We start from the raw sequence: 18,524 nt of genomic DNA, 5'->3' as shown, positions 1-18,524 counted from the left end.
CTTCCTGACTTCAGAACTGGGACTTTTATCTATGCACCATCTAGTTGCCCCTATGACTGTAGATAAATCCTTATAGTATTTCCTAAGGAACAAAGAAGTTACGTGACTTACCCAAATCAAGCATCTAATATTAGTTAGTATTTGAACCTAGCTCTTCTGGTCTCCAAATATTATGAATTATAGCACTCTGCCTCTGCTTTATGTGTGCATCTGTATCTATAATATAATCCTATCCACATCCATATGTGCATGTACATATGTAGGAATGTATGTGTTCACATGAACATATTAAAGGCACTATACATATATAAAGCAGAGAGAAAAACTCAGAATTCAAAGTGGAAATACATATAAAAAATGTCTGAAATCAGCGAGGCTAATATGTACATAGCAACTAAAGGCTAACAAGGGTCATTACACAACAAATAAGCCATGCATATGAGCTACTGCACATAAGAGATAATGTGAGAAATTCTGTATTTCAGCCATCACCAGTATCTGATATTAAAGGGGAGAAACTACTATGAAAAAAAGGCTTATATACTGGTCTTTGTGATTAGTAGTAGGTTTTGCACTATAACAACATCAGAGTAGAATTATTGTCCCTTGACTCCATCAAAATTAGTGTTTAACACTAATGGTTGTAGTAAGAACCTGCTCAATTTTAAATTAAGCTAACTCTACATTCAACAGAAAATTCTTTCTGCCTGACATCCTGATTTCCTAAGGGTACCAATTCTGGACAAACAGATCATCTGAATGTAATAGTTTGCCCCAGGGAGACTTTAGCAAAGTTGAAGGTAGGGAGGTGGAAAAGACTGAAATGTTAAGGGAAAGGTCTTCAAAAACAAAATAAACATTCAACTCCTTAGAAAGAGTTAGAAGCTTGAATTGCTCAATTGCAAGTGAAAAAGCCAGTGAGCTAATGAACTTGCCTCTAAGGCAGAGACTATTCATCTTAATTTTCACTCTAGACACTCAGCATAATTGACCCCAATCAGTAATGCCTAGCATAATCCACGAGGAAGTCTATAGTGACAGGACTAATGTTGAACTAGAAAGCAACACCCCTTATGTAGAGGAAAAAAAACACAACGCCACCTTAAGAGCTAATGCTCTGAAAGCATGGAAGAGGAGAGGGCTGTTACCAATTCTAGACTAAAGGTAATGGCCCTAAAGGGGGGGGGGGGGTGGAACCCACAGCAGCACTTCTTGAGAGGAGCACTGTGTATAGCTAAAGAAGGTACCATAGAACCCAGCCAAACCAGATTTGAACCAGTCTTTAAAGGGTAAATCCAGAGAATCCAGCAGAGGAAACCATATATCAGAGACAGCATGATTTGAGAAGAGCCCAGTGGCAGAGCAGCCTAAGTAGCCTAGTCCAGCAGCAGCTGTACAGTGAGTAACACAGTGTTCTGCCCAGTCCCGTCCAGCAGTGGGTGATGTGCCTGCACCAGAAGCAGCTGCCCCAGTTGTTGAATGACTTGCCTGACCCAGTTCAACAGCAGATTAGTCCATCCAACCAAGACACAGAAGGCTTCCATGTGCAAACTCAAGTGAATTCTCCATCTGGTGGAGACATTATCCTTGAAGGAGTCAGCTCAGCCAGGTAGCAAGATGCATCATCCACTACTAGCATGCCTAATAGCAAAACTTCATAAAGACACTCAGAGGGAAAAAAAAAAAGACACTGGAGACCTGCATTTCTGAAGTTGTGAATTACCTTGGCCTCATATGTACTCTACATGGGACACTTTCTAATGTTATACTTTAAATTCATTCCCCCACCATGACCTCTGTATTTTTCAGGCAGTGGACTTGTTTGGGCGGGGAGGGGGGGTGGGATGCTTTGTTAACAACTATTCTGGCTTTACCATTTGAATAAATGCCTTTTCTAAAGGGGTCTAAGGGCAGCTAGATGGTTCAGTGGATAGAATGCCAGTCCTGCACTCAGGAAGAGCTGCAGACACAAACTAGCTGCATAACCCTGGGCAAGTCACTTAACCCTGTTTGCCTCAGTTTCCTCATCTGTAAAATGGGCCGGAGAAGGAAATGGGAAACAACTCCAGTTTCTTTGCCAAGAAATCACAAATGGGGTCAAGAAGAGTCAGTCATGACTAAAATGACTAAACAACACAGTTGAGCCTATTGGAGGAAGCATACTAATGACTTGTAATGAATTAGTATTAGGAGGAGAGCTACCCACAAGGTTCACCCTAGGAGAAGTAGCAGACAGGCCTCTTGGGACCCAATGTATTTTGGGACCCAGTGTGGAATAGTGACTCCAGAGGAGGTGTTCCACCTCTGTCCAAGAAATGATTAAATTAAGAAGGAGCTCTCTAGATATCACAGAACTTGGTAGTTTCTACCTTTTAAAAGTTAATATCAGTGTTCAGTTTTAGCTATGTCCACTTGCATACAAATCTGTAGTTTAAATGTCATCATACTTTTTCTGCTCTTAGGTACCAAAATTAGGTCATGAGAATTGTGCTCCTGTCTTTGCTTAGTTACTCATATTCTCTCCCTCTCCCTCTCTCCTCCCCCCCCTCTCGCTCTCTCGCCCTCTCTTGCTCGCTCTCGCTCTCCCCCTCTCTCTCCCTCTCCCCCTCTCCCCCTCTCTCTCCCTCTCCCCCTCTCCCCCTCTCTCTCCCTCTCCCCCTCTCTCTCCCTCTCCCCCTCTGTCTTTCCCCCTCTCCCCCTCTCTCTCTCCCTCTCTCGCTCTCTCTCTCCCTCTCTCGCTCTCCCTTTGTCCCCACCCCCTATCCCCAAGATGAGAGTTAATCGATTGGAAAGAAAATGCATGTGCTTAAACAACCACAGTACAGTTTACACTACTGCATATGCTTTCCATTAATCAAGTGGGTTTTTTTTGTCTCTTTTTACTCATTCTCCAGTCAGAAGCCTATATGACTGTTTCTGGTTTTAGCACCTTTTTCTTTAAATACACACAATTATTCAAACACTTTAAATATTATAAAACAATTGAAATCCGTGGTTGAAAGATCATATTGTAAGAAGAGAAAGCGCCTATTTCCGGCAGGTGTCTCAATAGATTTTGACTACCTAAGAATATGAAGGACTGATATATCTTCTACAAACAGCTTAAAAAGGTAATGTGAAATAAGGGTATTTACATATGAAATTAACTTAAGGACTCATTCCATTTCGGACCTTTCCAAAAAGGCTAATGCAATTGAAAAAGAAATAAAACCACAAAACATATAAGAAGTCATTTTCAACTTGGATTTTGTGCAATTGTGACTCTAAGACACCTTCAAAAATGAGGATCATTCTGTTGAGAATATCTAACTACTAGGTTCAGATTGTTCAGTTCAAGGGTCCCAGAGCAGGAGAAATGTGATATGAGACTGCTCTTGAAGAGCACGGGAAGAGAGACAGGGGTCAAACCTCAGACGAACTAATTTTCCTATAAGTCACTTTGCTCAGTGATTCCTTTTACGATTGTTATAGTCAATACTAACTGACCAGAAACTGACGTAAAGGTACAGAACCTAAAACACACTTTTAATGTAATCAGCTCCTTAATTATTAAACAATTTATGCTATATTGACATTCAGTGCTGTTTGATACAAAATAGGTAAATAAAATAAGGAAATCTGACTTCTTTGAAGGTTTCTCTTAAGTGAAGTAAATATGGAAAGCAATTTATCATTTCTCCAGCCCAAGTGTACTTTCCCTTCCATCAATCTTTTCTAGAAAAGACCACCTGCTCATCTTATCATCTTCACAAAAGACATAGTTAAGTTGATAATAGATACCTCACATTTGACCAAAAGATAAAGGAAATCCATATGATTAATTCAAACATTATCAGCCCTTTGCTATACTCTCTTCTTCCATTAATTTTTCTTGTTCTTTAGTCATTTTTCAGGAGTATCTGACTCTTCATGATTCCATTTATGGTTTTCTTGACAAAGACAGTGGAGTGACTTCTCCAGCTCATTTTACAGATGAAGAAACCGAGGCAAACAGGGTTATGTGACTTGCCCAGGATCCTACAACAAATAAGTGTCTGAGGTGACATTTGAACTCAAGAAGAGGAATTTTCCTGACTCTAGCCAACACTCCATATACACTGTACTACCTAGGTAGCCTTATTAATGTTTGGTGAGGGTCTTTGATCTTTCAAAACTGACTTTCCTTTAGAACTATCTGCCTTCCACCAACAATTATGGGAAATAAATGCAAAGAGGAATAAATGAGAAAAGCATTGAAAGGGAATTAATTTATGAGGATTTCCTTTTCACCTCTGCCTTCTTCCCAAGCCTGATGCATAATGCTTGAATGAGCCAAATAAGAATTACCAAGAGTGAATTCAAGCTAATTCAAGCACGAGCATTATAACCTTCCTTGCCTTCATATTAAGTTAAAATATATGTGTAAATAGAGATTTCCTGGAGTAATGTGAAATATAGCTTTTTTTTGAGGACTAGGAATAGTCTACTGGACCTGTGATTTCAATAGATTAGCACCTCCTCTGCAAGGGATAGTCTTAGAGAGTTGCCTAGAGAACTGAGAAGTAAAATGACTTGCTTAGGGTCATATAGTCAATCTATCAACCAACATTTATTAAGGACCTACTATGTGCCAGGCACTGTGCCAGTATATGCAGGAAGTATAACTTGAACCCAGGTTTTCCTGGCTCTAGGCCAACTCTCCATTTGTTAAGCCACAAATACCTTCTCTTTAGACCAAGCCTATGAGTAACTTTCTTTGTACCCACAGTTCTTAGGACAGTAACTAACACAAAGCATGTACTTAATAAATGCTAGCTGACTGACTAAACTTCATTATGTCAATATTCCCCAAAGAGTTACCCAATATCAAAGATGTCATCTGTATTGAAAATGCTTGATGAAGACATTTCTTGAGTGAAATGGAATCTGTCAATTGTAAAACAATCTTGCTTAAAAAGGGGGGGGGCTTTCCCCCTCCTATTTTGATTATATCCATGTCTGTTTCAATTTTATTAAATGAATTTTAATATATAACTGTTTAAGTGGACAGTTACCACATTCTAACCTTTTCTAATTTTCTTGGAATGCTCATTTAATGTTAAGCAAAGAATGTCGGCTATAAAATTAGGTGGCAAGGATTAATAACATCTTGATAGCACTTTCACTTCAGGCTAAAATGTTGTAAACAAAATCTTAACACGGAGTAATTACTAAACAAGATTAAACAGTCATGACTTCTAACATTTCATTACAATTAGAATTAATTCCCCAAAGATCATCAGATATAGAAGCAGGCCTCTGTTTAATCATGATAGTGTCCCAAAAACTTTAGTGCAGTTTTCTGTTATTTAAAGCTCAAAACTTTTGGACAAGCATTCCTATTCAATAAAATCCAGTGGCTCCTTTTACCTCTAGGTGCATTGACATGGTATTCAAAACTCTTCACAACTTTGTCCTTTCCTTTTTTCCTTAGTTCTCTTACACCTTACACACTTTTACCCCTCTACATACTCTGTAATCCAGTGGCACTGGCTTCCTTGTTCTTCCCCCAAGATACTCCATCTCTTAACTGGGTGTTTTCATAGGATGTTGCCAATACCTGCAATACTCTCACTCAACCCTATCTCCTAATTTCCTTGACTTCTTTAAGCTTTCAGCTAAAATAGCATCTTTTCATGATCCTATGTAATCATAGGGTCTTCCCTCTATTTATTATCTCCAATTTATACTGTCTATATTGTGTTTGAAAATTTTTGTTTTCATGTTATGTCTCCCCCATTAGACTGTGAGCCCCTTGAAAGCAGGGATGGTATTCTGTCTTTCTTTCTACCCCCAGTACTTAACATGATGCCTGGCATGTAGTAGAAACTTAATAAAGGCTGACCAATAACCCTAAATTATTGTTGTTGTTCAGTCATTTCAGACATATCTGACTCTATGACCTCATTTAGATTTTCTATTTGATTGTTTTTTGGGGAGAGATGCAAAGATGCTGAAGTGGTTTGCCATTGACTTCTCCAGCTCATTTTATAGATATGGAAACTGAAGAAAACAGGGTTAAGTGGCTTGCCCAGGGTCATATAGCTAGTAAGTGTCTGAGGCAGGGTTTGAACCCAGATATTCCAGTCTCCAGGCCTGGTATTCTATCTACCACACCAACTACCTCCCAATGACTTTAAATAGGCCACCTATTTTCCTATGCTCAGTAAGGGGTCCTAGAAAAAGTTATGCAAAACTTCAAGTAGCAATTATAGAAACTAAGTATTATTCCCATCAGGGACAACTGTATGGCCCTGAGCTATCCAAATCTCCTCCATCTTTCTAAGGTTTAATGAAGACCCCCACCTATTCTAAGAAACTTTCTCTGATTACATCATTCCAAAGGGCTCACTGTCTCCTCCGGGACAGCTATGATACAATGCATTGATATGGACTTCAACTTCAGCTTTTAGTCCTCTCTTCAGAACATTGTATTGTTTTTAGTCTCTATATTCCTTTAATTGGCATTCTATTATCAACTATTTAATTAAATGCTAGTATTTAGTCTTCCTTTAAAAAGGAAGGTTAAAAATTCAGGAAACTGAACAGGGCTATCATAACCCCCAATTACTGAACTTGATCTGCTTTAGAAAATCTTCCATGCCTACTAAAACATTTATCAGTATTTAAAAATATGCCTCTATTCAGTTTCTAAGAGACTCATCATTTGGGTCCTCTTTTTATGGAAATAATAAACTATTATTTTCGAAAACTATTTTGATAGCTCTTGTTTTTACAGAATTTTCACATCCAAATATAATCTCTCCTTAAAAAAAGAGCATATTCAGCAAAACCAACCATCAACAAAGTCTTTGTACACACTACACAGTCTTCCCGCCTCTGCAAAAGAGGGGAGGGGATTTTCTTTACTCTTCTCCAAGGTCAAATAAGTTTTCTTTCTTTGAAGCTTTGGTCAGCAGCAGGAAACATTATGCAAAGCAATAGTATCTACACTGTACAGACTTGCCTGGTGCATGCCCAAAAAGACAAGAGGCCTTTTCAGGTTCACCTCTGCAAATTTCTGTTTCCCTTCTTTCCTTTTAATGAATTAAGTAAGATAAAGTTTGGCCTCTTACTATAACATACTTATTGGGATAACAAGTTTGATGAGTGTTGGTGCATTAGGACTATATCTAGGACATCAGATGTCAGTTATAATGAGGCTTAACTATGTCCTCCCACTCTTGGTTGTCTGGCACTTCAGACTCAAGAGACTTTCTGCCACATCCTAAGACTAGTTTTTTGGCCTGTTACAGTCCTTATGTTTTGTGAGAAAGACAAAAATATCTCAGAATCAAAGACCTAAAGCACTATAGCTCTTTAAACTTATAAAATGGCAATGTCTTGACTTCTTTGCCTCCTTAGATGAAACTGTTAACCAATATTTACATTTAGTTTTGGGGAAAACCACAAGATCAGCTATAAAAGGCCCTTGAGAAATCCAACTCACAACATCTTAGATATATGCCAAATTCCAGAGCTTTCTGTATTGTGATAGCAAAGGTGAAGTGTATTAAATTAAAAAGAAGAAAAACAAAAAACAAAAAAAACCCCACCATCATGTTTAAGTCTTACCTCTGTGTCATATTGGCTATGTAGTGTCTTGGAAAAGTCACTATCAGTGCTCCAGGCTATAGGCTAACACTAGAAGTTGTAGAATAGTTACTGCTCTGCACTGGTAGACCCAGTTCCCCATAGGGAAGCTCCCTATCGTCAATGAAATTACAATTATACCCACACCCACAACAAGCACCCAAGTGTTTTTGTATGGGCCTTGAAATGCCAATCCATTTTCATCTGGAGGAGACAATATATCATTTTAAAACCAAAATAAAGTATATATCTCATGTGAACAAACTGTAATCTGGTGTGTATTTAAAAGAAATGATTTCTTGGATTGCTCCACAGGTGGCTTCTTTTGGAGAGATAATGTTATTGCATCACCTGGATCAGGTGAAAGACAACTTTACCAAAGCACCTGGTCACATTTACTCATATCACACATGGCTGGAAAGGTCACCAAAGGAATATATCAATCAATCAATGCAGTCAATGCCTATGCCAATATATTCAGTATACATACATACATATGTGTGTGTGTGTGTGTGTGTGTGTGTGTGTGTCTGTGTACTTCTGACTGGGTGTCTCTCTGTCTGTGTCTCTCTTGCTACCTGTTTTTTTTTTCTCTCAGCTTTTCTGCCTCTCTCTCATATAGTTCAAAATAATCTGTGTTTTCTAAGGATTTTACATCTGCAGTCAGGCTAGAGACTACAGTATAACAACCTCAGAGAGTACTGACTTATCTTAGAGCTAAAATGAACCAGGAAACAGGATCCCACAGAATTTCAATTACTTGATGAAGGTGGCCTTGGACAAATTGAGACTAGAAATCAAGTACTGACTCCTAGTTCAGGGTTCTTTGCTCTATACCATGCTGCCTCCAAAGAACAACAGATGCATAATCATGCAGTTTAAGAAAGCCAGAATTATTTAGACAGATTAAGAATAATTTCCCTTGAAAGAGAAGTTAGATTTGGAAATAGTCAATGAGAAATTGAGAGAAAGAAAATGGATGCATTTCAGCACAATAAAATTACCGCATATAAATACATGATGCCATTTTATTTGTTTTATTCCTTAATGTGCTTTCGGAAAGAAAGGCTATAAAAACTGCTTTCAATTTTAAGAAGTAAAAACATCCAGTAGTTATTCAATGTATTTAGTATGAGCTTTCTTCCACTAAGAGAAAAAAAAATTGACAAACAGCACATATTGACACAGAACACAGAGTAAAAGCAATAATCTCGAAAGTCTGGTAATTGGGCAGTTAAATATAAATTTTATAAAGTACTTATAAAAGAAGTCTGGGAGATGGGGAGGAACAAGTTAATGAAGGAAATGTCTCAAAAAGCAATTTGTTATTAATGACCAGAACCACACCCTACCTGCAAAGACTCTTTTTTTCCCCTCACACATAAATAGTTTATGTTGTTTAAAGGCAATTGGCTATGTACCTTTCTCTGCTTTTGCTGTGTTTTTCAGATCAATCTTATAAACTGCTAATGCACCACACTTCTGGATAACTCCACTCCCTCCCTGACTGCTCTGCAAGTTACAGGGTTAAACTAGATAATCTCTACGGCCCCATTCAATCCAAAGCTTCTATGCTTCTATGATTTAGTAAAGCTAGATATTTGTGTGCCAGTTCACAGGGGAGTGAGGAAGGTGAAGAAATATCAGAGAAATGTATCTTGTTTAGACAGGTCTGAAATTCTGAGAACAACTACTGCCAAGTTTTCCTGAGTGACTCAAAATACTAAAACATATAAGGAAGTGAGTGAAATGGTCAAAAACAAGGTTAAAGATAATGAGTGTTTTATAAAGAAGGAGGCTTTTTTTTTTTTTGTGGAAGAAGAATCAATCGAATATTCTGTTCCCATAAATGAAATGGGAAATAAAAGTAAAAGGTCATTTGCAGGATAATCAAAATGTAGATTTCATTGAAAGCTGTCATCTTGACAACAAGTTGTATAAACAGTCCCAGCATTTTAGGTTTCTGTGGTTCAAGTGAGACATTGTTCTTTGCTAATAAGTTTTCATTTCCCATAATTTGGAAATTCTTTATATAAAAAATATTGCATAATTGAAAATTTCCCCAAAATGTTTGGAAAATTTGCTAAAGATTATTTTATAATCTCTTGGTCAATTTATCTTCTCCCCTCCACCAAAGTTTTCATAATATTTACATGAGTAGTGTTAAGAGAATAAAAATTCAATAAATTTGTTATATGATTATTAAGTATATGTAATGTGATTAATTCAGAAGCAGAAACTAGGATTTGGAGATAACACATAGAATTTAGAGTTGGAAGGGTCATTATGGTGCTTACATATAGTCATAAAAGTAGTAAGTGGTCAAATGAAGATCCTTATCTTGAGTTATGTAGGTATTTTTTAACATAAATATGAGATTTTATATTTGCCCATGTTACATTTTACCTTGTTAGCTTGAGTGTACAGTATGTTTCTTTATTTACAATTTTTAACTGTTCAATCAGCAAGTATTTCTTAAGCTGCTACTGCTAGGCACTGGAGATTAAAAAAAAAAGCACCCTGCCTTCAAGAAGTTTACAATCTATATAGGAGAAAAGCTGAAATAGACCTATTTGTCTCATCATATCATCTGTGAAGACCACTTTACTCTCTAGAAAAGTGACTCTTATAATCAGTTTTACCCACAATAATGAAGTTCTTTCATTAATTTGGTTCTCTATGTCTTGGCTCTGTGTTTGCAGGAGCCACCCCTTAAGCCTAAAATGGGTTTCCCTTCTCCTCACCTCTCCTCAGAATTTTTTTTTCTCTTTTCAAGGTTCAAGTAAGGTATGACCTTTTCCTGCCTCCAAGCATTAGAGCTTTCACTATTTCACCTCACTATTCTTTGTAGTCTACTTGTGCACATATGGTGTCCCCTCCAAAGACTCTAAACGTCTTGAAGGCAAGGATTCTTACAATTTTGTCTTTAAAGCCCTAGTTCCAGGGACAGTATATGAGTATCTTCTCTTCATTTGAATTTTTTTTTAATCTGCCCTTAAAATATAAATTTATGCTTGTTACTGAGTTATGTGAAGTAATATTTGTATAATTTATTAGAAAAATTATAAACAAACTATAAAAAATAAATAGGTGACATGTGAACAAATTAAGATACGAAAGACTATATGTTACATTAAAATATAGTATGATTTAAATTTCCATCACACATTTTCATTCAACTCTATTTTTGAATTTCAATGGATATGCAGCTAATATTGCTACATTAGTTATATTAGTTACTGATAATTTTCATTCAGACCAATTAAAGATTAGGAGGTCGGGGCAGCTGGGTGGCACAGTGGATGGAGCACCGGCCCTGGAGTCGGGAGGACCTGAGTTCAAATCTGGCCTCAGACACTTAACACTTGCTAGCTGTGTGACCCTGGGCAAGTCACTTAACCCCAATTGCCTCACTAAAAAAAAACAAAAACAAAAATAAATAAAAAATAAAGATTAGGAGGTCATATATGTTCCAATTTTATAGTGGCCTTGGAAGAGAATTCTTCTGCCTACAGTAAAGTGAAAGGTAAGTGAATATTTTCTCCCTTCTGTGACTCATTAAGGGGGCAAATTGTATCCTTCAGAGTCAGAAGGAAAGCATTTGGCTGGTTTATGGGATTATTTTCTTAGAAATAGGCTTACCTGTCTATTTAAACTAAAATTACCTGTGATGGTCAAAATAGACCATTTTCTAAAGAATGAGAGCTACAATTAAGAACAAAAGTCACACACATTGGTAATATATGATATCAACACTAGTGGTACCTCATATTAATGGTATGATTACCGATAAGCTAATAGATTCACTTAATACATTAGTCATGAAAGCTTATAGGGTATCATTATTCTAGGGAGAGTCATAGATCAAAAAATTCAGTTCTTCTCTGGAAATGGAAGAGGTCAAAGATGTGGAAAAAGCACTAGAGTCAGAATCTGGATAGTCGGGCTTTAGTCTTGTCTGAGATTCTAATGGTGGTAAGGCCCTCTCTAGAACTCAAATTACTCCTCTAAACGATTCCCAAGATTGATTTCAGGTATAACATTTATTATTCTGTCATCTGTGATTCTGGTATTCAAATTAAGCTGTAAAAAGCCTCCCAGAGGACAGATTATTGAGCTCCCACTGTAATAATTCAAGAGTACCCAAAATAATGATGGAGAAGGAAGAATTGTGCTGATCCATGTCAGGGAAAAGTCCCATAAAGAAGATGAGTCTGATTTATGGTTGGCACCTTCTCTTTCTTTTACCTTATTATATAACCAACTGTGGTTTTCTCTGTTCAAAATATAAGGCATTTAGAAAAACAGAATTCTGGAGTTGGATGGAACCTAAGACTTTATTTATTGCAAAGTCATTTTCCAGTGGAAACTGAGGCTCAGAGAAATGATGTGACTCACCAAAGCAGAGAGGGTGGAGCTAGAAATAGGTTTAGGCCTTGGCTTTTCTTCCAGTTGGTGTCTTAATTACAAGTTTTCCTTTTAATTATGTTCATCACTCTTTGGTCTTTCTGGACAGCTCCACCATTTCATCAGTCTATAAGACTTTATAAAATCTTTTTAATTGGAAATAATACTTTCAGAACAATTCTTTTCCAGAAAAGTTTTTTAGTTCTCTAACAAGTTGTTTTGTTGTTAACCAAATGAAAATGCTAGAAGCCCTGACCAAATTTGATCCAAGTAGAATATTCTCTTCAATACGTCTGGCAGATATGAAACCATCTTTAATCAATTATTTAAAACCTCCATTTTAGGATATAATCACATACAATGATTAGGAAGTTGTAATGAAATATCCTGCTTCCATCAGAAAAGATTCTTTGGAATTCTTAAAAGTTACTGTCCTTTCCCATTCTATAGTGAATAATGTGCTTTATCAAAAAGCATATATCTGCTAAAACAACTTAGAGATCAAACCATTAAAGATCATTTACTTAAAATATAAATTTAGGGGGCAGCTAGGTGGCGCAGTGGATAGAGCACCGGCCCTGGAGTCAGGAGTACCTGAGTTCAAATCCGGCCTCAGACACGTAACACTTACTAGCTGTGTGACACTGGGCAAGTCACTTAACCCCCATTGCCTCACTAAAAATTATAAAAAAAAATTAAAAAAAAAATATATATATAAATTTAATAAATTCTGAATTTCTTCCCATTTGCTATGCTACTTCTGGGCTTTTTTTGACCAAAGAAGGTATAGGACAAGTTTGAAAAATATCTAATCAAAATTCTGCAAATAACATATCTTAATTTTCTAAGTAGCTATAGTGACCCCTCTTTCATGGGAATGACACCTAATTATGACAAAAATGCTAATGTATAGAAAATCCACCTTCAAAGTCACTAACTGTGGTTTTCTAGTTCCATTTTGGACCTTTCTGAGACCTTATAGAAAATGATGAACAATACAATCCTTCAAATTTGCCATTTACTTTCTTGTTGAAGGTAAGAACTTTAATTCCAAGGATTGTCTGGGTCTATGATACACAGTTGGAAAAACCACCCAATTAGTATATCAGCACTATCAACATAGACATCTTGGACAATCATTGCACATGGACAATAAACAGGAATTTGAGTTGAATAGAAAGAGTAGAGGCCTGGATTGTATTTTTTAAATTGTACAACACTTGTAACAACCCAAAGCTTCCTCACTAAACAAAGGCCCATCTTTTTCACCCCAACATTCTTGGGGTGAAATAATCTAGTGATTAAGTAAGCTAAAGTTTCTGAAGAATTACAGCTTCAGGCCACACAAAGGGCAGAGACATGCATGATCTACTCGAGTAAACTGAATCATAATTAGACCTGTGAAAAATGATGTAAAGATATTATTCTCAAGTAATGTATGACTAAAAAAGGTAAACCTGTGTTAAAAACCAATGGACTGCCCACATGCTCTATTGGTATCCATGACATGTCATGAAATCAAGAGTACATTTAGTGAACTGCCTGTGGAGGATTTACAGGAAATATATTGACAAGATTAACACAAGCTGAAAAGACATGAATAGATAGAGGTCGCTACCTCATTATATACGCACTAAAAAAAAAAAGGGATTAAAAAAAAAAAACCTATTAGTTTGCCCCATCAGGTAAGATTGTATTATATTGACATGAGAATACACAAATATATGTATACATATACATGCACACAAACATATATATGCTTGTATCCCATAAAAATACTGTTCCATAAAATTTTATTATATTTTTCGAATGTTAACAGATTGACATTTATAATCTCCTTAGAATTTGACATTTCTACAACATATCTTTCAAACTATGTAAGAGATGTCAGTGTTTTAAGACAGACTTAAAAGCTTCCTACATAGCTTACCAAATATCTATTTGATGATTAACTTGGCCTACAAAGAAATTAATTTTTAAAATAACTTTGTACTTCAGTGTCAAAGAAGACAAACACTAACAGAGTTAGTTGCCTAGTGTCAGATTTTTAACGTCTCACCAGTCTAACAAAAACGAATGCTCAGGGAAGAACTAAAAGTCAAATCAACAGAAAGCCAGCTTGAACTTCTGCATATTCCTGAAGTAGGTTTAATAGGAGTGAGGGTTCTAAATACTCCAGTATGACTGTGCTAAATATTACTTCCTGTACATGCTTTTAAAAACATGCTTTAAATGGCTAGATCTTCACACCTCTAACACATCCTCTAAACTTCACTTGGACAAGATAAAATGTTGAACATGAAGATTCGAATGGTTTAAAGTTAGATAATGCGCGATTTGTTTAGCAAATATGAATGTTGCCTGGATTGTTAACCACACTAGTATTTAACCTTTACATACACCAAGTCTGGCTCAATACATAGTTTAAAGTTTTACTGAAAGTCTGCACAGAGGAAGTATGTAATTTGCGTAATTAGCATAGTAGCTTTCTGCTTATATGTTGCTAAACAAATCAATCGGCCAGAGACCAGAGACCGAACCACTCGAAGTGGATTCACCGGGTCTACGCTTGGGGGAAGCCTCAAAAGCCATTGAATCTGGGTTAATAATCTAACCACAGAGTAGGTGAAAGTAGTCTCAAACAGTGGCTGGTTCCCAGGCGTTCAAAGCAGATTCGGTTTGAATCCTTTTAATGTCACCAAAGGAGATCCTTCCTGTAGGTAGACAACTTAAGCTCCTCTCTCCCTGCACTTTCTGTCGCTTAGCCCAGATTCAACAATCCAATGTCGTCCTACAACTCTCAGTACCCCTATTCTGTCAGTCAGTGCTACCTGTCCTAAAAGCGCTTCAGGCAACCTGGCGCTACAGAACCCCAACAGGATTGCATCGCAAAGGGGAGAGTCCCCCTCTCTCATCACCAACTTTCTCCCCGTGCCCGCTACGAAACTGGGGGGTCAGTCTCCCATCCAGTCCCCGCACTGATAGAGATCCAAGTGAGTGCAAGGCACCTGCCTTACCTGCTTAATGTCAGCGCTCACCGGGAGCCCAGCAGAGCCAAGGGCTCCAGCCCTGCTGAAGGGCGCTCAGCTTGCCGCCCCAGCCGTGCAACCTGGTTGGAAGCGCTCGGCTCACCTGCTCGGCTCAGACTGGTGGCAGGGGACGCTGCCGCTCATGCATGGGGAGAGCTTGCCAAGGTTCTCCCCCAGGGACTCCGGCTGCCGGGCGGGAGGGGCGAAAGGGCCGGCAGCGGAGGAGGCATCACGACCAACAGCTGCAACTTCCCAGCACTCACCCATGCATACACACACTCACACTAGCTCACACGCGAGCAGTCTCTTAAAGGGGAACAGTCAGTCCGGCCCGAGAACTGTAAATTGCCTCCGACCAAAAAAACCGGAAGCACGTTGGCTAATCTACCATATGCTCAGGTGCCTGGCAGGAAGAGAGAATATTTCAGGCTGGACACGTCTGGATTGGCTCACAGGAATAAATACCTGAAAAGTCTGACAGTATATGTAACTGCTTGTTGTTTTGTTTTTGGAGCCCTGGCACCTTGCACAGTGTAGGCACTATCAACAAATGCTTGTTGAATTTGAAGCTTTCAAAAATGTACTAACTAAATAATTACATTTTGTAGGGCCTTCATTTGCAACGATTCAGATACACCCTGGATAATTTAGTGAATAGAATGCTGGGACTTGGAACTTGGCAGATCTGAGTTCAAATGTTGCCCCAGATACAATAACTGTGTGACCCTGAACAAGTCACCTAAAGGAGCACCAGAATTTAAGATTACCCAGAGGAATCAAGCTGGTCAATTTTTTGCTGGTCAATTGATGGGCCTGGTTCTTTTAGCCTCAAGTTTCATTTTCTGTAAAAACATAAGAATAGTACCTGCCTCTCCTGACTGATGTGAGGTTTAAATGTGATAATGAATATAAAGTGTAAATGCTAGTTAACATTATTTATTTATTAATTCCCACACATCTCTATAAACAAATATTATAGGATAATCATTTGCTGACTAAAACCTGAAGAACAGCAAGACTTAATCATAGGATCATGGTTTAGAGCTGGAAGGGCCCTGTGAAAGGATATAGCGAAAACCCCTTTATTTTACAGATGAAAAAACTTAAAGTCAGGGATGTTAAATGACTTAACCAAAGCCACAGAGGTAGGAAGCAGCAAAAATGGGATTTTGAAACCCAAGTCCTCTTATCCCAGAACCAATGCTTTTGCCACTGTGCCCATTACTCATATAACTTTTATTCCAGGTGCTTCTACTTGTATCTCACTGTTTTAACTCTCTCCATGTCTTTATTGCTAACTTCTTATGCTCTTATTCTCCTCCCACCATAAAACATTGACTGAGGAGAAAGACGTTCATTTAAGAAAGTGACTAAAACTGCTTGTTATACATCCCAAGGAGGTCAGTGGCAGAAAAGTTTAATATTCACCAAAAGCAGAAAGCTAGAAACAAAAGGGATATCCATTAACTGGGGAATGGCTGAATAAATCTTGTTTCCAGGATGAATGGAATGTTACTACATCATAAGAAAAAATGGATATGAAGCATTCCAATAAGACAGGGAGGACATAGGAAATGATTTTACTTTGGTAAAATAACCTGGAAAACAGTATATAGAACAACAAAAACAATATAAACAAAATAAATCTCTGATACAAGCCTGGCTCTCTGGGTAGTGGAACAGGGAGGATATGTTTGGCAATGAAGGTAGTATAGAAATGAAAGGTATCAATAAAATGTGTTTAAGTATTTATTGAGCACCTGCTATGGATCAAAGTAGATGACTTCAAAGATTTTGTCTACTTTGGCAATTCTATGGCTATGTGCTCAATATTGAGCTAGGAGAGCATCTAGCTAAGTACAAGTATGCCTCTTCTTTTAAAAGCTGAGTATGCAGTTGGAGAGAGAGTGAAGAATGAAAGTGTTCCTGAGAGGATATAAGCAATTATTTTAAATACAAGTAGAGGAAAAAGAGTGCTTTAGGAAAAGAGTGAGGAATATGGAGAATAACATTCTGTATAACATAAGGGGTAGTTTCTTAGAAGAGATGAATCTTGACTAAGTCTTCATTTGATTGGTAGAACTTACACACATAAAGAGGAGAAAATTTATTTCCACAGAGACCACCTTGTGGATTTGTAAGACAATGGACCAACTGGAGTTGAGAGTTTCTATTGGAGGTGTAATGGGAAGTAATGTTGGAAAAGTAATGCAAGACTACCTTATAGAGGGCCTTAAAAACTAGACAGAGGAATTTAGAGGACATTTTGGAGTGAGGTAGGGATTAAAGCAACTGTCAAAACTAAGAAGAGAAACCAATTCTCTTGGAAACAGTCCTTCTACTAGCCTACTTTATTCTACTGAAGTTTAGTAAAATTCTGAACTGGGTTTAACTCAGGGTGACTCCCCTGGTTGTTTCTCCCAAACTAACAAAATGAGTTTTGCTTGGCCATAATAGGAGGAGGACATTCAGAGCAGGGAAAGGAGAAAGCATTAATTGATGATGATAATAAAAATAACTTAACATTTTAAGATTTGCAGAGCATTTTACAAATATCTCATTTCTCTCCAAAGATGACCCTGAGAGGTAGGTGCTATTATTTATTATTATTATTGTTATCTCTATTTTAAAGATGGGAAAAAACAACAAAGCAAATAGAGGCTACTTGACTCTTTTAGGGTTACACAGATAATAACAAGCTAAGGGAGTCACATCTTCCTGACTCCAGGTCCAACGTTCTATCCATCGCACCACCTAGGTGCTTCAGTTAGTTTAGTTTACTGCAGGTTTCTTGGTGTGGTTTATGTTTCTGATCTATTACCACAAGCCAGAGGGAGGAGTCCTGACCACTTTGTCCCCAAGGGAGCAGGAAGCTTTGTCATTGGCCCAAACCAGAGTCCTCTGAGTCAATTAAATTTTGAAGACAGTTTCAATGTCTTTCAAGGAAAAAAAATAGTCTAATTTGTATGGGGCTTTTAGGAGGCAGAAATATTGCTCTCATCATAGATGAATACCCCTAGCAGAGGGAGAGGTAAATGATTACAGATGAGGAAAATGTGGTATAGAAAGACAGAGGCTAGCCCAAGGTCATACAAATAACAAATAAATGGGATATGAACACAGAACCTCTAAAACCAGGACACATTGCTTTTTCCATTACCTTCTAGTAGAAAAAGGAGAAAAAAATAAAGGATAGTCCTCATATGTGTGAGAAAGGTGAGGGAGAAAAAGAAGAAACAAAGAGAACTGGGATGAGAGGGGAAAAAAGGAAAAAAAAGAAAGTGGAAAAGGAAATATCAAAATACCTGTACATAGAAATGATTAGAAAATAATCCGGAGGAAAACATGCATGAGGGTAGGGCTCTACTGAAGTGTAATTAAATACAAAAATCTCAAATGTCTCAGCTGAATCAAACATCAAAAATAAACTAGGAAAATAAATAAATAAATAAATAAATAAATAAATAAATAAATAAA

The 18,524-nt window shown here is 37.5% G+C and overlaps 1 protein-coding gene across 1 annotated transcript in view; it reads right to left on the bottom strand.

The window, feature by feature from the left end:
- Positions 1-15,324, bottom strand: part of MCTP2 (multiple C2 and transmembrane domain containing 2) — a 275,109-nt gene extending 259,785 nt beyond the window's left edge. The window contains exon 1 of the mRNA XM_043984960.1: positions 15,036-15,324. The gene's annotated coding sequence lies outside the window, so the exon portion shown is untranslated. The remainder of the gene's footprint in view (positions 1-15,035) is intronic.
- Positions 15,325-18,524: the final 3,200 nt, after the last annotated feature.

This window comes from Dromiciops gliroides, chromosome 2, assembly GCF_019393635.1.
Source record: "Dromiciops gliroides isolate mDroGli1 chromosome 2, mDroGli1.pri, whole genome shotgun sequence".
NCBI lineage: Eukaryota > Metazoa > Chordata > Mammalia > Microbiotheria > Microbiotheriidae > Dromiciops > Dromiciops gliroides.
The sequence above is the reverse complement of the archived record's forward strand: the minus strand, read 5'-3'. Positions and strand labels throughout refer to the sequence as shown.